This window comes from Pleurodeles waltl, chromosome 1_2 (assembly GCF_031143425.1).
Source record: "Pleurodeles waltl isolate 20211129_DDA chromosome 1_2, aPleWal1.hap1.20221129, whole genome shotgun sequence".
In the NCBI taxonomy this organism is placed as follows: domain Eukaryota; kingdom Metazoa; phylum Chordata; class Amphibia; order Caudata; family Salamandridae; genus Pleurodeles; species Pleurodeles waltl.
In genome coordinates this window covers 1,268,431,651-1,268,452,477 of record NC_090437.1, presented here as the reverse complement: position 1 = coordinate 1,268,452,477, position 20,827 = coordinate 1,268,431,651, and positions in this window count along the sequence as shown.

Here is a 20,827-nt window from a genome sequence, read left to right as displayed (position 1 = left end):
AGCAGATTAAGGGTTCAGGATAAGACATGAAAAGCTTTTTGGCTGCCCAGTGAAAAGAGGGCTCAACCGGGGACAATTTTTTCAACCCCAAGTGGTAGAATGGAGGGTTCCCCGGGGAGGGCTGAAGGGGTGTTCTTAAAAAAAAAAAATGGGGTTGTTTTCCGTTTCTTCACAGGGTGTGGGTGCATATGGGAAAATATAAATAAGTCCTCATAGATTGGATCTTAGTGATCAGATCATTCCAGGGTCGGTTGGGGGGAGCTAGGCTTTATGAGTATCCATAACGTTTAAAAATAAGTACACCCAATTGAAGGTTGTATCTTGGAACATAAACGGCCTTAGTGTTAAGAAACTAAGGTAGAAGATCTTAGAGTTCTTAAAAATTATGGAGGAAGAAATGATCATTCTTCAGGAGACCCATTGACGGTGGGAGGAGTGGCGGAACATGCTTAAACATACAAAATAGGTAGATCAGTGGGTGTGTTCCACCCAATCCTGCACAGTGAAAGGTGTTGCAGTTTTGTTTAAAAAATCAATAAAGGCAACACTGGGTAAGAACAATGTAGACCCCAGAGAAAGATGGCTGGTGGTTGAAGCGAGGTTGCACGGTCCTTGGTTCACGGTAGGTGGCTATTAGGGCCCCACTGTCGATGATCCAGAACCATTTTAAACCCTCAGATATTTAAATTAAAGTATCCATTCCTACTGGGGGGGGGATTTTAATGTCTTGTTGGACCCTGCTTTGGACAAGTCCACCACGAGAGGTACTGTGAATGCGCCCAAAACAAGAGCTTGGGTGAAACAAGCAATGGTAGATTTAGGATAAGTTGACATTTGGCGCTGGAAGGATGGAGACGGCTCTAGGAATACTTTTTATAATAAGAAATTTGACCATTGCTCCAGGATTGACTTTTTTCTAATACACAGAAGTTTGTATGGGAAGGTCAACTATGTAGGACATGCCTTGGAACACCTATCAGACCACTCGGTGGTGAAACTGCATTTTAACCATGAAAACCAATCTACTCACCCTAGACGGATGGTCTTGTTAATGAATGAAAAGGTTGTGGAAGGTTTAAAACAAGTTACTAAAGGTTTCTTTGATCTAACTTATGGGCCTGCTACTTTACAGGTGGTTTGGGATGCCTATCAGGCTTATATAAGAGGAAGACTAATTCATGTAGCCACCTAGAGACATAAAAAAGAGAATGAGCATATAGGAAATCTTGAGTGGGCCATATCTAATATACAAGAGCTGCAGATCGAAGCTCAATAGCCCAGAGATGAAAAACTACTGAGCATACTGGGCACCCAGATGAAAAGGGCTAGGGCAGAGCTGTAGGCTGTTTTAGAAAAGAAAAATAGGAAAAGATGGGAGCATAGCCGGTTTGCACATTATGAGTATGAGAAGGATGCGGCAAGCTTCTGGCATGGGAAACAAAGGTAGAGCAGTCGAAGAATACTATTACATCCATTAGAAATGAAGCTACTGGAGGGTTTTGGGCAGGGGAGTCTGAGATGGAATGCACCTTTACGTCCTTTTCTCAAAAATTATATACAGAAGGCTCTGAGGCCTCGGAGACCTAGATGTGGGCCTCTTTGGACTATTTACATCTTTCTGGGTTACTTTAAGGCATGAGTTGGAGGCCAAGATAGGCACGGGAGAGGTATACGAAGCCAGAAAGAATGTAAAAATGGGGAAAGCGCCTGGCCCTGACAGTTTACCAAATGACCTCTACAGAGCACTAATGGATGAGCTGACCCTAATTATGTTGGAACTAGTTAGTGAAGTGTTTCTTAAAGGCAAAGAGATGCCAAAATCGTAGGACAAGGCTTCAATGAGCATGATTTTCAAACCTAATAAAGACCCAGCACAATGTGAGTCATACAGGCCTATCTCACTATTGAACTCAGATTATAAAATCTACACACATATTCTATCTAAAAGGCTTGACAGGCACTCTGGTGCATGATGATCAGAAAGGCTTCATTAAAGGGAGACAACTTCATGAACTAACACACGATTTATTAGGTACGATTGACTTGGCTCTTCAGAATGACTCTCCCCTGGCAGTCCTTACTTTTGATGCTTCCAAGGCTTTGATCGGGTTAGTTGGTCCTTCTTACAGTTGTCTACGGAGGCATATACGTTTGGGGGACCTCTTTTCTAAGGATGTAAAAACCCTTTATAAGAATCATTTGGCTAGAATTTTGATTAATGGCAATCTCTCACATGCTTTTAAGATAGGGCGAGGCACTCGTAGGGTTGTTCCCTTTCTCCACTCCTTTTTAATCTATATATTGAACTGTTGGCCATAATCATTCGAAGGAATACGAGGATTGTACCATTTCAGTGTTGAGGTTGGGAAAATAAAGTGGCTCTATATGCAGATGATTTAATGATATATACTAAAAACATAGTGGGGGTCCTAGTATATTACTGTCTTTAGAAGAGTTTGGAAGGGTATTGGGATATTCCATAAATCACGAGAAGACACAAATTATGTGTTGGAACACTTGCTATACTAGTCCCCTAGTCAAACAGGATATAAGATATTTGGAGGTCCTGATAACGACTAAGTTGGAAGAGGTCGCTCAGGTCAACTTTAATAAAGTACGGAAAGACACAAGGAAGCTTTTAAAGACATGGGCTAGTCCTCCTCTATCTTTAATTGGTAGATAAAATATTCAAAAAATGATCATTCTACCAAAGTTCACCTTCCTTTTCAATACAATTCCTTTGGAGTTTGAGGTGGATTGGTTTAAAAAGCTACAGGAAGATTTGACTGCTTTTGTGTGGGCGTCCACTGCATGGAAAAAATTATGCAAGAAAAAAGAGCAAGGGGGGATTGCAACACCTGAATTTTATAAATACTACATCACATTTCAGCTAAAGAATATAAGGACTCTATTGAATGACAGGCTTTCTCACTTTGCTTTTTAGGGCTATGGTTGAATCTACTTCGGAGGCCGCAGACTTATTCTTATTCAAATTTGGACACCCATTTTTAATAAAAAGGTTTGGTTAAAGATTTGGTCAGCAGCGTGTAAAATTTGGTTAAAATGTCGACGAGTCTTAGGGTTGCCATATTATAGTAGTATGGCTCCCATCTGGAACTCACCTGGTCTCCAAGACAAACTCTCTTTCTCTTTGTGGGAAAAAGAGGTTGCGAGGTGGGGGCAAATCATGGAAGGATACCCTTTACTACCTTGGTCCACGCTTATGGAACAAAGGGGGCATGATTTCAAAATTTAAGTACTATCAACTAGCAGGCTGGGCTGGTACTCTTCTATTCGAGGGATCAGGGAAAAGTATTTGGGAGAAGAGATTATTGCAGAGATCTCTCTATCATAAGGAAGTCGCTTTGTGGTATTGGATGCTAATAGAAGAAGGAGAAGAGTCCTTTGTCCTCCCAGAAAAAAAGTGGGGATTGTTCTTACTAGCTTTGGATATTACCTATCTTTGGCAAATATCAGTATCTACACTTTGGCATGCGGTTAAATAGGCCTCCTTAAAGAAGCACCATCTATTCACACTTCATAGGGCTTATTGGTAGCCGGCGAGGTCGACAGACCTGGGAAAAGTTAAAAACATTTGTCCTCGTTGTGATGAAGAAGGGGCCGATGACTTACAAATGATTTGGCTTTGTTCTAAGCTGGAAGAGTTTTGGCAAGATGTGGGTAAGGTGCTTGTAGACATAATTAGCCCAGAAGTGAAGGTAAGCCCCTCGTTGATTATCTTCGGGGTACCTATTGACGAGATGCAAGGTAAGAAACTCACTAGATGTCAAATTAACTTTTTATTTTTATTTGTGTTAATCCTCTTAGCAAGGCACAAGATTTGTTTGAAATGGGTCTCCTCGGTGGCTCCATCTAAACAAGAATGGCTGACAGCGATAAAAAACCTGTATCAATTGGAACATATTGGTCCCCACAGTAAGAAAACTACGTTTTGGTTACTTTGGGAAATTGCCTTTAACCCCTTTGCTGCCAGGCTTTTTCCCTCTCAGGTGCCAGGCCTGTTTTTGGCTATTTGAGGCAGTTCGCGCTTAGACTATCATAACTTTTTGTCCGCATAAGCTACCCACTCCAAATTATTTGTGTCCTTTTTTCAAACATCCTCAGGATTTGAGGGTTACCCGGAGTTTGTGGGTTCCCCTGAAGGAGAACAAGAAATTAGCCAAAATACAGCGAAAAGTTCGTTTTTAAAAAAAAAATTTGAAAAAAGGGCTGCAGAAGAAAGCTTGTGGTCTTTTCCCTGAAAATGGCATCAACAAAGGGTTTGTGGTGCTAAAATCACCATCTTCCCAGCTTTCAGGAACAGGCAGACTTGAATCAGAAAACCCAATTTTCAACACAATTTTGGCATTTTACTGGGACATATCCCATTTTTACGATTTTTTGTGCTTTCAGCCTCCTTCCAGTCAGTGACAGAAATGGGTGTGAAACCAATGCTGGGTCCCAGCAAGCTAAACATTTCTGAAAAGCAGACAAAACTTTGAATTCAGCAAGGGGTAATTTGTGTAGATCCTACAAGATTTTCCTAACAAAAATAACACCTGAAATAAAAACATATTGAAATTGAGGTGAAAAAACGAACCATTTTTCTCCACATTTTACTCTGTAACTTTTTCTTGCAATGTCAGATTTTTTAAAGCAATATACCGTTATGTCTGCTGGACTCTTCTGGTTGCAGGGATTTATAGGGCTTGTAGGTTCATCGAGAACCCTAGGTACCCAGAGCCAATAAATGAGCTGCACCTTGCAATGGGTTTTCATTCTATACCGGGTATACAGCAATTCATTTGCTGAAATATAAAGCGTGGAAAATAGGTATCAAGAAAACCTTTGTGTTTCCGAAATGGGCACAAGATAAGGTGTTGAGAAGCAGTGGTTATTTGCACATCTCTGAATACTTGGGTGCCCATACTAGCATGTGAATGACAGGGCATTTCTCAAGTTGAGGTCTTTTTTACACACTGTCTTACATTTGGAATTGCTATTCTGTGTTCCCCCAAGTCCCCTGATAAAAATGGTACCTCCCTTGCGTGGGTAGGCCTAATACTCGTGACAGGAGAAGCAACATGGACACATCACATTTTTACATTGAAATCTGACATGTTTTTTGCAAAGTCCCTAGCTGTAGATTTTGCCCTCTAGCTCAGCCGGCACCTAGGGAAACCTACCAAACCTGTGCATTTTTTAAAACTAGACGCCTAGGGGAATCCAGGATGAGGTGACTTGTGGGGCTCTCTCCAGGTTCTGTTACCCAGAATCCTTTGCAAACCTCAATATGTGGCCAAAAAACACTTTTTCCTCACATTTTGGTGACAGAAAGTTCTGGAATCAGAGAGGAGCCACAAATTCCCTTCCACCCAGCGTTCCCCCAAGTCTCCAACTAAAAATGGTACCTCACTTGTGTGGGTAGGCCTATCACGTGCGACATGAAATGCCACAAAACATAACGTGGACGTACTACATTTTCTCAAAGAAAACAGAGTTGTTTTTTGGAAAGTGCCTAGCTGTGGAGGATTTTGGCTTCTAGATCAGCCGGCACCGAAGGATACTACCAAACTTGTGCATTTTTTAAAACTAGACACCTAGGGTAATCCAAGATGGGGGTGACTTGTGGGGCTCTCACCAGGTTCTGTTACCCAGAAACCTTTGCAAACCTCAAAATTTGACCAAAAAAAATACTTTTTCCTCATATTTTCATGACAGAAAGTTCTGGAATGTGAGAGGAGCCATAAATTTCCTTCCACCCTGTGTTCCTCCAAGTCTCCCGATCAAAATGGTACCTCACTTGCGTAGTTAGACCTTGCGCTCGCAATAGGAAATGCCCCAAAACACAACGTGGACACATCACATTTTCCCAAATAAAACATAATTGTTTTTTGGAAAGTGCCTAGCTGTGGATTTTGGCCACTAGCTCAGCTGGCACCTAAGGAAACCTATCAAACCTGTGCAGTTTTGAAAAATAGACACCTAGGGGAAACCAAGATGGAGTCACTTGTGGGGCTCTCACCAGGTTCTGTTACCCAGAATCCTTTACAAACCTCAAAAGTTGACCAAAAAAATATACTTTTTCCTCACATTTTGGTGACAGAAAGTTCTGGAATGTGAGAGGAGCCACAAATTTCCTTCCACCCAGCGTTCCTCCAAGTCTCCCGATAAAAATGGTACCTCACTTACGTGGTTAGACCTAGCGCCCGTGATAGGAAATGCCCCAAGACACAACGTGGAAACATCACATTTTCACAAAGAAAACATAGCTGTTTTTTGGAAAGTGCCTAGCTGTGGATTTTGGCCTCTAGCTCAGCTGGCACCTAAGGGGAAACCTACCAAACCTGTGCATTTTTGAAAAATAGACACCTAGGGGAATCCAAGATGGGGTCACTTGTGGGGCTCCCACCAGGTTCTGTTACCCAGAATCCTTTGCAAACCTCAAAATGTGGCCAAAAAACACTTTTTCCTCACATTTCGGTGACAGAAAGTTCTGGAATCTGAGAGGAGCCACACATTTCCTTCCACCCAGCATTCCCTCAAGCCTCCCGATGAAAATGGTACCTCACTTGTGTTTGTAGGCCTAGTGCTCACGACAGGAAGTGCCCCAAAACATAACATGGACACATCACATTTTCCCAAAGAAAACAGAGCTGTTTTTTGCAAACTGCCAAGCTGTGGATTTTGGCCTCTAGCTCAGCCGTCACCTAGGGAAACCTACCAAACCTGTGCATTTTTTTAAACTAGACATGTAGGGGAATCAAGGATGGTGTGACTTGTGGGGCTCTCACCAGGTTCTGTCACCCAGAATCCTTTGCAAACCTCAAAATTTGGACACAAAACACTTTTTCCTCACATTTTGGTGACAGAAAGTTCTGGAATGTGAAAAGTGCCACAAATGTCCTTCCACCCCGTGTTTCCCCAAGTCTCCCGATAAAAATGGTACCTCACTTGTGTGAAATGCCCCAAAACACTATTTGGACACATCAAAATCATTAGATACAACACTACCTCTTTTGCTTAGCAGCCATACAGGGAAACCTACCAAACCCAGACATTTCTGAAAACTTGACACCCGAGGGAGTACAGGGAGGTGTGACTTACGTGGAAACCACAGTGTTTTCTTACCCTGAATCCTCAGCAAACCTCAAATTGAGCTGAAAAATCAAATTTTTCCCACATTTCTGCGTGGGATTACCTCACCGGGACAAATTTCCTACCACCCCTCAGTCTCCCAGTAAAAATGACACCTCACTTGTGTAGGTGGGCCAAGTGCCTGTGACAGGGAAGGGCCAAAAACTGTTGAAGAGCCAAAAATGTTGAAATTGAGGGGGAACCAAAGTGGGTCTAAAAGGGCAGTTTGAAAAAAACATTTTTAGGCTGACAAGTGGTAGCGATTTTGTGGATTCCTACAGATTCCGGAAGGTTCCATCAGAAATATATGGAAAAAATGTGTGATTTCCAGCAAGTTTGGAGGTTTGCGGGGCATTGTGGGTAAGAAAATGGTGCAGGGTGTATGTGAAGCACACCACCCTGGTCTCACACAGATGTTTAATTTTCAGATGTGTCCAGGTCTTGTGGATTCCAGCACCCCAAAGTCCAAAAAGTGCAGCCCTCACCATTCCAAGTAGGAAGATTGCGATCGGGCAGCAGAAATGCTGAGAAAGATATAAAAAGAAAGACTTTTCCTTCCCTTTGATGCCTCTCTTGGCCCCTCCACCTGATCGTAGGAGAAATGTTTTTGCATTTCTCCTCCGATCCGCAGTGGAAGCTGAGCTTCCAGCACGGAGGGGCAGGCCTCTGATGAGGTCAGCGTGTTGATCGTGCGCTGACGTCTTCAGATGCCAGAGAGGGATCTGGGAAGTGGGGTGGGGGTGGAAGGGGAGCGATTCCCCTTCCATCTGTGCCCTGGGGCCGCCGAGGCGAGGCTCATGGGGGGAGCGAAAGCGCTCCCCCATGAGCCAGTCCAAAGACATAATGGTTATGTCACTGGCGCCTGAGCGCCACAGCCAGGGACGTAACCGTTGCGTCCTTGGCAGCCAACTGGTTAAAGACCAGGCCTGGTCATGAACTATTCATTGGGTTGAAGGGTTTTACAGTTTTTTATTTGATTACGGGTCAGTCTAGTTCGCAATGATTAAAATGTCCAATAATTAAGACATTCCCCCAAGGCCTTCTGAAGTCGCGAGACTTGGGTTTGGCTGTTTTTTCTTTTTCAACTAAATTACTTTTCGCGACACGAAGGTGTAGGCAGAATTTGTCTAGGCTTGAAGTGGCTTGTGGCCGAAGGGTGAGGTATGAGCGGGTGTCTAGCCTTATTGGTTGGAATGCCGTGTATCTGCTACACTCTTTCTGTCCCTGTGCCTGGGCTGATTTATTATGAGGACTAAAAATAAGAAACAAAGCCATCCCTTTACTTTTTACATATGTATAATTTTATGTCATGTTTATCTCTCTAAATCATCTGCCCCTACTTTCAATTACTAAGCAGACACAGAGGAGTAATGAGTGAGTCAAACTTAATAATGTCTCTCTTCTCTGTCTAAAATGTAAAAACAAAAAAAACTGGTTTCTTGACACTCACCCCAACTACTCTCTTGGTCCTCATCTACAGAAGCAGTGCCACTTGGTTTTCAGCACCCTGTGAGAGCCCAGTTAGTGCCGCCTGGGAATCCTTTATGATGTAGAAACAATGGATAACACCTTTTGTTAACAGATGTTGCTATGTTGTAGCAGTAAGTTCCTGGAATGGAATCCAGTTATTCATTGTAAGGGCACTCTACAAGACATAGGGGGTCATTACGACCTCAGCGGTCTTTTCGCAAGACCACCGAGGTACAGCCGTGCTGAAGACCGCCAATGGTGGCGGTCTTCCGCGCCGCATATTATGACCGCTGGCAGGCCGCCGTCCTTTTTCGTACGGAAAGCCACCACCAGCCATACTGGCGGACGGCGGGAAAGTGGAGGTTGCTCAACCTCAACCACCACATCAACAGAACACCGCTCACTGAATCACGTCCCATGATTCAGTGTGGCGGTGTTCTGGTGACGGTGTTCTGGTGGCGGAGCAGCCCCCATGGATCCCTTCCCCTCCCTGAGGATCAACGGACAAGGTAAGTTGATCGTCCATTAGGGAAGGGGGTTGAGGGGTGTTGTGTGTTGTGTGCGTGCATGGGGGTGTGCGTGTGAGAGTGTAGAGGGGTGAGTGAGTGAGTGTATGCGTGCGGGGGGTGCTGTGTGTATGGGAAATGTGTGCGGGTCGGACGGTGTGCATGTCTGTTTGTATGTGTGCGGGCATGTGTTGTCGGGGTGTATGTGTGCGTGTAGGGGTGTGTATATGTGCATGTTTGGGGTCGGGGTGGGGAGGGGGGTTGTGCCACCTTTGGGGCATGGCAGGGGGGTGGGGGATGTGGGGGGAGGATTTGTGGGGGATGCCGGGGGTGGGGGAGACCCCTATCAGTGCCAGGGAAGGAATTCCTTGGCACTGATAGTGCCTACCGGCATGGATCTCATGGCGGTTCCCAACCACCCGAGATCCATGGCGGTATGCAGGGTCCTGATACCGACGGCGGTCTAGTGACGACCGCCGGGCTGGAGACCGCAATCTGAACGGAATGGTGAAGTGGCGGATGACCGCAGCGGTATAATTCCATTTATTTTTTTCACCGGCCTGTTTGCCGTCTTACCGCCGCTTTACCACCGACCGCCAGGGTCGTAATGACCCCCATAATGTATTTTTCTTGAGCTCGATTTAACACAGATATTGCCATTTCTTATTGCTAGTTGACTGCATCACATTAGAATATCAGTGCCTTCGACACCAATGGTGTGTATAGTATCCACCTGTATTTCTTTGCATGCCCCTCTTGCCACTGGAGGCATTTAACGAATGCTGTTTGTTTCTTATAGTATGCATAAAAGTGATGGATTGAATATTTGAAATAATTGCAATCACTGGTAAATACTCAGGCCACATCCCAGTCCATTATTATTTTGCACACCAGAGCATCTGTGTATCGAGGTATCTAGATTATAGGTATTGCCTAGCCTTTTAAGTGTTGGCACTCGGTTTTGAGATTTACCATCTGACCTCCTTTGGTCAACATATTTCTCTAGAATTGCAACATTTCATGTGTGTGAAAAAGTAAGTAGTTTATTACTTGGGACAGAATGAAGTCCACAAAAAGTAATAAATGCTCTATCCAGTTCAGTCCAGTAAAATGTGACAGTAGTTTTAACATGAACTCAACGCTTGGTTGCTATTTTGCAAAACAGACAGGCTTCTGTTAGAGAAAATGCATAAAGCATTTAGAAATATCAAAACAGTTAAAAAGTAAAAAACAGAACATAATCAAAATCCCACTCCAATTTATAAAATTAGAGAATAATTCATTAAACAAAATGACACTAAAACAACATAAATCCAATAAGGTCAACGCGAAATGAGAATTTCCGATGATTTAAGAGAAATATAGCACCAACACTAACTAGGGGGCCAGATGTAGCAAATTCCGAGTTTGGAATCGGAAATTGCGAGTCGGTGCGACTCGCAATTTCCGAGTCGCAAAATCGGATGCAGAACGGTGTGGCAGACACCGTCTGTGAATCTCGATGGGGTCGCAAAGACCCACCTCATTAATATTAATGAGGTGGGTCGCATTTTGCGACCCCATTGAGATTCCCTGCACTCACAGGGATGGTGGCCTGCTGGAGACAGCAGACCTCCATGTCTGTGACTGCTTTTTAAATAATGCAGTTAAAGGAAAATGAGTTGCAATACAAAAAAAATAACGAAACCATTTGGTTTCGGTTTTTCAGAGTAGGCAGTGGTCCATTGGACCACTGCCTGCTCTGAAAAAACAGTACCAGCGACATTCACAAAGGGGAAGGGGTCCCATAGGGACCCCTTCCCTTTTGCGAATGAGTTACCACCAGTGTGACACTGGTGGTAACTGCGAATTGCTTTGCGAATGCGTTCGCGGTCACAAAGCAATTCTGCATCGAGGTGCGAGTCGCAAATAGGAAGGGAACACCCCTTCCTATTTGCAAATCGCATTCCCATTTTGCGAGTCGGTACCGACTCGCAAAATGGGAATGTGCATCGCGATGCACGTTTTGCATGGCGCAAACTGCGGTTTTCGCAGTTTGCGCCATGCAAAACGCTACCTACATCTGGCCCTAGGTGACAATGTAGTTCACAGTAGATGGGGACCCAGGTGTTATTTCAGGGTGCCACAGTTGATTGTCAGGCCTGATACACCACCCAGGTTTAGGCTCTTAAAGATTTTACCTTGGGATTTTGGAAGTCAATCCTTCAGCAGGACAAAGCAGCAGCCTCTACTGAGAAGGGTTTCATGATACTGGATGAGCTCCCATTTAGAGATGGGCATAGCATAGTGTAATTATGAGAAATTATAGTAAAAATTGCAAGATCACTTGTAATAGAGCAAGGAGAGTAACCCTGATTTAGCGCTATATCCGTGATGCAAAATGTGCTCTTGCATCTAAGAAGATCTGGAGGATGCATTTTGCACTGCAAAAATAGTGCTAAATGCAAAACAGCAGCAACCGCAGCAGCCTGCTTCTGACTGTTATCTGTTTTTTGCTCTGTTCTTTGCTCTGGAGTATGCATTTGAGTGCTAAATGTCTCCAATTTAGGTAAACTGAAATAATTGTGTATCTTTCTGTATTTTTTTTTTAATGTCACAAGAGTAAAGCAAATTTACCAAAGTTACTCTGAAATTATTCTGGCTGGGAAAAGATGTGAGTGGGAAAATTAAAATTTCATGCCCAAGGAAGTCCTCTTTTTAGTTGAAAACCTATGGTGCCTTTGCCTAGTTTTTATTTTTACTCAGGCTATTTTTGGAAGCCAACTGACCCTTAGAGTCGACTACTTTGCCCCAGGTAAATGTGAAGGAAGGTACAGCCCTTTAGATCTCCTCACAGGTCTGCAACAGCAGGTGCTGTTCTTCTGTTATTGCGCAGGCCCAGAGTGTTCTGAAGATGTTTTTTTTTTTCTTTTTAACATCTACACATTCTTCATTTTTTAAACTCCAAACTTCCCTTGCATAATTAGTTGCATTTTTCCCAAACATATCCTTGTCTAGACTTGACTCTCACTTTTGCTCTTGTAGCTGTCCTAAGCATAGGTGTACAGACATGTATCAGCTTTCTGTGGGTTTCGGCAGGGATCCATGCACTAGAGACCAGGGAATGATGAGAAGCTTTCATAATGGCTTTCTGCAGTATTTGGTCTTCATGCTGTAGCGCTAAGGGAATTCCATGTTGATGTGGCTTGTGAATCCTAGTTTGAATCCTCAGAATATCCTTAAAATTTCAAATTATAGTTGAAAAAAAACAATAAAGATTTCTTCACAGAAAATCCCACTATCCAATTTTTTCACACTTCTTAGTACCTCACATATATTGGACGGACAGGAATGGAAAAAAACGTTGACCATAGAAAGACCAAATTTACAGTACATTGACTTAGTAACACACAGGTTTTACCTGTTCCTTTCTGTTATGTTACTGCCACCCACACATGTGGTATACTGTTCTATTGGTTAAACAGAATGGTCAAACATTTGCTGTTCTCTACAAACTTTCTATCATAGAAATCAGAGGGAAATTTGATTTTTCAACTGACTGACATTTGCATGGCACTTCTGGTAAAAAAAGAAAAAGAAAAAGAAATGTGTCATCTACACATGCCACACTGCCTAGAAATCCCCTAGATATGATTTCATGCAAGCATGCTATGTAAAAACAGGAATACCTGGTCTTGAGGTATGTGTTTGTCGCATAAATGCACCTTCTTTCACATGGTCTCTGTCTACTGTGACTCTTACCAGGGCTCGTTCTCACTGGAAATCTTTGAACATATTAAAACATTTAGGGGGTCATTACAACATTGGCGGTAAAAGCCGCTTACGTCATGCAGAAGACCGCCAACCTACCGCCGTGGCCGCGGAATTCCGCCACAGCTATTATGACCCACATCTCGAAATCTGACAAAATTCAGACACCCACACAACTCCGCCACACCAAAGGTCAGTGATAAACTGGTGAAAACAAAACCTCCACCGTCACGCCAACAGAAATACACCCACACTATCACGACACACGAATCCATGCGGCGGTCTTTCAACCGCGGTATTCCATTGGCAGTACACATGTCGCGCTCAAAATACACACACTTCTACAAAACACCGCCACATTGGACAATTCAAAATACACACACCTGATAGACATACATACACCACTCCCACACACCCAATACAATCTAAAACACACACCCACATCACCCACAAACCCCTACGACCAAAAAATCCGAAAGAAGGCCGGAGAGACACACCACCATCCACAAACTAGCAGCCACAGGCACTCAACACCATCACCCACACAACTTCCATGCACAAAACACCACACACCACTACATATCACCACACTTATCACCACACACACCACCCCACACATCACCTACACCACCCCATGGCATGGCAAAGACACCCCAGGTTCTCGGAGGAGGAGCTCAGGGTCATGGTGGAGGAAATCGTCTGGGTAGAGCCACAGCTATTCGGAGCACAGGTGCAGCACACCTCAATTGCAAGGAAGATGGAGCTATGGCAAAGAATAGTCGACAGGGTCAACGCAGTGGGACAGCATCCAAGAAATCGGGATGACATCAGGAAGAGGTGGAATGACCTACGGGGGAAGGTGCGTTCCGTGGTCTCAAGACACCACCTGGCGGTACAGCGGACTGGCGGCGGACCCCCACCTCCTCCCCCACAACTAACAACATGGGAGGAGCAGGTCTTGGCGATTCTGCATCCTGAGGGCCTCGCAGGAGTCGGTGGAGGAATGGACTCTAGTAAGTCAAACCTTTAACTACCATATCCCCCACCCTACCTGCATGCTATCACAGACCCTCACCCCCTCCCCTATCACTCCAACTCCTCACAAATATACCAATAACACAAACCACACATCCAAACACCAAGCCCTGCATGACACAACAAAGCATGGACACCCATCACTAAAGCATGCCCACTGCACATACCCATAACACCCCCCTCAAACATCATCACAGAAGCCCCCACACAGGAATGCTAGCACTGGGGTACACGGTCACCCACCCATTGCACACCATGACACACACAGATGCAGTAATCATGTTTTTCCACCCCTGCAGGACCCCTACCCAACGTCACCAGACAGGAGGGTCCAGACATCTCCACCCCACCCACAGAAGAGGCCCACAGTGATGACAGCAGCTCTGTTCAACTGGATCCAGATGACCAGCCCGGACCATCGTGGGCCTCGGGACAGTCGGTTCCCCTCACACAGGTACAGCCCACCACAGACCTTCCACCCTCTGGTAACACCAGCACAGCACCCACCCAGCGGGCCCATACCTCCGTCCCCAGGACACGTCAATCAGCTGTGTGTCCACTACTACAGGGAACCCAGGATAACCCACCACCCCAACAACAACAGGGACCTGGGGGCAGTGGCAGTGGGTACACGGTCCAGGGGACGGAGGCCCAGGAACACAGGGGAACTGGGAGGGCTGCCGTGCGACAGGGGGCGTACAGGCCAAGGGAACCCACTCTCCATGAGGCCCTCTCCTCCATCATGGGAGCATACCACCACTCCCAGGGGACAATGGCAACGGTCCTGGCCAAGTTTCAGGAGACCCAGTGCATGCAGGAGGAACAGTATTTGGGCTTCAGGGAGGAACTCAGAACCATCAGCTCCGCCCTGGGCACCATCGTAGGGGTCCTGAAGGAAATACTTAACACCAGGAGGAACACTGTGGCACTCCAAGGGGCCCCTGACACTAGCATGGACGATGAGCTGCCCACCACCTCCGCCAGCGCTAGTGGACAGGAGGCACCGCCACAGGACCACCACACCAGCACCCCACCCCCTGCAGACGGAGAACCACCCCGCAAGCAGTCCCTGAGATCCAGGAACAAGACAGAGCACGATGCCAAGACCCCGCCAAGAAATGAGACCACCCTGATTGTCATCCTACTGTCCCACTTTGTAACCCTGTCTATATTGGAACTGCCCCAGCTCCACTTCCTATGCCCATATGGGCAATGCACCTGTGAGACTAATAGACTGGACTCTGCCATGGACATTCCTCCACCATCACCCCTCACCATTTTACAACCCCCTCCAATATTGAGCACTTCAATAAACACCCTTGAAGCACAAAATAATCTGGAGTCAGTCTGTGTTTTCGAAATTGTGTATTAGCAATTACAGTGACTAAATGCTTTTTTTCAAATGTCATGTCAACATACCTATGTCACACAGCTCAAGTCCATGAGGAATCTAAGCAGATGACGCACATTGGAAACCACATCTGTGAAACCGTAAGGGAAAATGACAACTCAGTGACCATGGTGGAAGCAGTGCAACGACATTGGCCTCACAGAGAGCCAAGGCCAATGCCGCGGAACATAGCACACTTGGAATGTGCCACTTGGAATGTGTCTGCTACAGCTGACAGTGCTCTTTCCGAGTGTGCTGACAGGGGGGCCCCTGCACTGCCCACAATATGGTCATGGGAAGAACTGGAGCCTCCATGTGGCCCAACTCTGGCTTTCCTCCAGCTCTTTCATGGCGAAAAATAAAGTCCCGTTCAGAATAGCAGTGCCAAACTCGCCACTGCTGTTGCTGACCATGACTCTCACCTCCGCCAACCCATCTGGATCTCTGATCCTGGTGGTGGAGGTGGTCTCATGGCGGTCCAACCACCAGGATCGTAATCTGCTGGTTGGACCACCATAGCAGGTGCGACGGTCCTATGGACTGCCTTCCTCGTAATCAGGTCCTAAAGTATTCAGTGATGACAACCAACATTCTAATTTTTGAAATTGGGTTCACTTATGGAGTCAGTAGTACTTTGATAAATTTCCCTCCAAAACCACATTTGTTGCAGGATCCATATAAGAAAGGCCAAGCACCTTTGTCAAAAGTCTTCTTTGTATTCAGTGTTGTGGCTACATTAGGTATGTTTAAGGGTTTGGCTTTCTCTAAGATGTGTCAAGATAGTTGAGTATTATCACTGTTTGTGAGGGATGTGTCCATTGCGGGAGGAAGTGTTCAAGACTGATAGCTACATTATTAGCACAAATTTTGCAATCTAGCTCTTTTAGTGATATGGGGCTATAGTTTTGGGGTAAGTTGTGGTCCTTGCCTCCATTAAGTATTACAAATATCATGGCTTCAGCCCAAGGCACCTCTTATTTCTCCAGAGGAGAGTTTAATTGGTCATCATATACTTTTTAGAAAAAGGCAGTGAAGGCACCTGGGCTAGGGGCTTTATCGTTCTTTAAGTCACCAATCTATATGCTAATTTCTTTTCTTGTGATAAGTTTATCAAGATGTCTTCTGCCATCTTCTGATAATGTGGGATGATGAATATTTCTAGATACATTTTACAGTACTCCAGGTTAATGTTTTGGTTTCTCAAATATGGATATTTGTTGGAGTCGTTAAAGACCATGGTAATCATTTTCAGATTTGTGTGTGTATTTCCATTTTTGTGTTTATCAAAGTGTTTTTCCCATTTTATTTGTGTTTAAGTAGTTTGCCAAAGCTTTGCCAGATTTGTTGAATTTGCAGAGCTTTAGTGTTTCTTAGTACCTGATCTGACATTTTGATGCCTTTTTACTTAAAATCGTGTTATTGTCATATTTGAATTTCTTGATCAAGTTGATTGAAAGATTATCCTTGGTTTGCCATAATTTAGAGTCTAATCTATTTGTGTCTCTTTAAAGGTTTTCTAAGCAACTGATTATCTCTTTAATTTGCTTAGATTACAGTCTTATTACACAATCTCTTATGTAGTATTAAAAGGTGTCCCATATCTAAAGTAGGACTATGGGGCTCATTCCGACCCCGGCGGTCAAGGACCGCCGGGGCCGGGGATGCGGGAGCACCGCCAACAGGCTGGCGGTGCCCCGCAGGGCATTCTGACCGCGGCGGTTTGGCCGCGGTCAGACCAGGAAAACCGGCGGTCTCCCGCCGGTTTTCCGCTGCCCTGGGAATCCCCCATGGCGGCGCAGTTGGCTGCGCCGCCATGGGGGATTCCGACCCCCTCACCGCAATCCTGTTCCTGGTGGTTCCGACCGCCAGGAACAGGATGGCGGTGAGTGGTGTCGTGGGGCCCCTGGGGGCCCCTGCAGTGCCCATGCCAATGGCATGGGCACTGCAGGGGCCCCCGTAAGAGGGCCCCACTTTGAATTCCAGTGTCTGCTCAGCAGACACTGGAATTCGCGATGGGTGCAACTGCACCCGTCGCACCTTCCCACTCCGCCGGCTCCATTCGGAGCCGGCTTCCTCGTGGGAAGGGGTTTCCCGCTGGGCTGGCGGGCGGCCTGCTGGCGGTCGCCCGCCAGCCCAGCGGGAAAGCCAGAATGGCCTCCGCGGTCTTTCGAATTACCCCCTATGTCACTGGCGCTATCAGTGAAAACATTCATACTGACTGGTTTGATTACTTAGTTATTATCTATGTTGTTAAGTATTTAATCATTTAATCATTTGGCCTCCAGGAATTCCAAATCTAAACACAGAGGTCCTGATTTAAAAGGGCCTAGCGCCTCCTTGCACCACATTAGCGTCATTTTATTTGATGCTAATGTGGGTCAACGTAGCCAAAATCACTGCAGCAGAATAACAAAGTGGCACAAAGCTCACAAAAATCTACAAAAGGGGCAACACATTTGAATGATAGTGAGCAAGGATCCACACCTATTACTTGGTTGTCTGGAAATTCATTGTGATTTATATGTTGTCTGAGAAGGAGGAAAACTCATTGTGGCTTTGAAAGATTTGTGGTTTGCCCTTGATCACTATTTTAAATTTAGATGGAGATACCAAAGAGAATGGAATATTCAAATTACTTAGGGGCTCATTATGAGTGTGGCAGTCTATAGACTGCCACACTTGCGGTGGCAGTCTGGACTGCCGCCAATGCGGTGGTCTGACCGCCTCATTACAACCCTGGTGGTAGGACCACCAGGGAAACCCCCAGCTCTGCCAGGATCTTGGAAACTTTGGTTCCCAGCAGTCTGGCAGTGGCGGAGGTCCTAATCCACCAGGGCAGCACTTCAAGCAATGTGAAAACACCCACTGCAACACCTGTAGAATGCCTCTTAGATGCAGAGTAAGGCAACGCAGTGACTCTCAATGCTTTACCTTGCTCTATGTCTACAAAGCCATTTAAAGCCACGTAAAGTGGCATTGCTTGGCCTTGTAGATATATGTCTGCCACTTTGCTGCACCAAAATAAGTGATGCACCAGAGGAGCTTGTAAATATGGCCCTGGGTTTCTAGTTGTCAGAGTATGACCCTGTAGAAGCAGGAACCACAATCCTAGTCTGGGTAAATCAGATACACACTTAGGGTTTACCAGTGCTCACCCTCTGGTAGTTTAATGTAAAGAGGCAACGCATAAAATATTTGTGCAACACACATACACAGTAACACAATGAAAACACCACAAAAAGACTCCACACAGGTTTAGAAAAATTGATTATTATTATCTGAACAAAGCAAGGCCAAAATGATGAATATCCATTAAGTGCACACCAAGATATGAATTTTAGAAGAATAAGTGTAAAGTGTAAAATTTGTGATTAGAAGCAAATAGCACATTAGGGGTTCCTTGAGGTTGTGCTGGATGAGGGTATAATTAAAGTTCAAATTGACTGCGCTGGAGCACAGGTCTGGTACAAGCGCCACACAGGCATGGTGAGCAGAGTACCTTGATCCTTGTCAATGCGTTGCTAGATGCATGAATGTCACTCCTGCAGTCGATGTATGCGTTCGTTTCCGAAGACGAGTGTTGAAGCCGTGATGCGTTGATTCCGAAGTTGATGCACTGAGTTTCTCCACGCTGTTTAAAGGATGCATCAATCATCTTTTAGTGATAGGAGCGATGCAGTGGTTTCATTGTTGATGCTGAAGCACTGGGTGCCACTTCCAGCAGGCAATGGATGCATCAGTTGATGCAGCAATTCTGGAGATGCTGCTCAGACCCTGAGTGTGATGTGCCGATTTTTCTCCTGCAATAAGGTCGGTGCATCAGTTGCCACTTCCAGCAGGCTGGAGATGTGTCGATTTCATTGGTACAAGTGTCTGGGTCCATTTGAAGTGCATGAGATGCTGAGCCAGGGTAAAGATTTGATATCCTTGAGTGTCTTGCAACAGGAAGTGAAGCCAAAAAGCTCCTTGAGATCACTTCAGTTGCAAGGCAGCGTCAAGCTCTCCCTTAGCAGTGTCAAAGAGCAGCAGGGCAGTACATCACAAAAGCAGTCCTTCTATGTCAGCAGTCCAGCAGGATAACAGTCCTTGATGCAGCACAGTGTCTGGTTTGGTGGGGTCAGAGACCAAGGGGCATATTTATACTCCGTTTGCGCCGATTGTGCGTCAAAAAAGTTGACGCATAATCAGCGCAAACGTTGCCCCATATTTAAACTCTGACGCCCGAGCCCGCGGACGTCAAACTTCCGCTGTGTGCGTCATTTATTGGATGCGGCAACCCACCCTGCGTTAATGATATGCAGGGTAGGCGTTCCGGTCCAAAAAAACGACGCAAACGGCTGTGCGTCGTATTTATGCTTCCGGGCAAAAATGACGCTCGGCCGGGAGGCGGAGAAAAAAATTACGCACAGCCCGATGTGCGTCAAAATTTAACACCTGGATCAGGGCAGGCGTTAAAATGGAGCAAACACACCTGTATTTAATCAGAACACACAGAACAAACAGCAGAGCAGCAGAGCAGCAACAGGGAGACATGGAGGTGATTCTTATCCAGCGTGCACGCAGACGCAGAGCCCAGCAGCAACAACAGCAGCTACAAAAACACCAGCAGGGACCCCAAAGGCAGCGCAGAAGGCAGGAGAGGATATTCCGCCCAAGAACAACCCTTCAGGGCCTCAGGGAACATGACATCATCCAGAGGTACCGGTTCATCTGGCAGGCCATCCAGCAGCTGCTGCGCAACATTGAACAGCAGTTGGCCCCCACTTTGGTGACACCCCGCACCATACCAACAGAAACAAAGCTGCTTGCCGTACTTCACCTGCTGGCAAGTAGCTCATTTCAAACAACTGGTGCCCTGGTTGGCGGAATATCACAACCATCATTCTCCGCATTTCTGCCAAAAGTACTGGATGCCATCATTCGCCTGACACCCCGCCACATCTGCTTCCCTAACACACTGCAGAAGCAGCAGGAAACTAAACAGGGGTTCTACGCAATCAGTAGCTTCCCACACGTCCTTGGTGCAATCGACTGCACACATGTACGCCTTGTGCCACCTGCTGCAACAGAACACCTCTACCGCAACAGGAAGCACACACATTCAATCAACGTGCAGGCCATAGTCGATCACCAGGGATTGATCACCAACATCGTGGCTAAATATCCTGGGAGTGTACATGACTCATTCATCTTCCGTCACTGTACCATCAACCAACACTTCCAGGATGGACGATATGGCAATGGACTACTTGTTGGTAAGTACAAAAACCTACTTATATACACACTGTACAGCAACCCACTAGGACACACAACACATACACCACAACAGCAACATCTAGACAGCAACACACTGAGGTCCTCACATCACTAGCCATGTTTCTTAACTCACCATTGAACCTGTCACACATTGGAATTTACTGTACAGCTTAATGTGAAGACATTATTGAGTGTGGTTGCCTAAATGTCTCCTTGCAAATTGTAAATGTCCCAATGACCTTTACATTAATACATTGCATAAGTTTCAAGGTATGGGATGTCC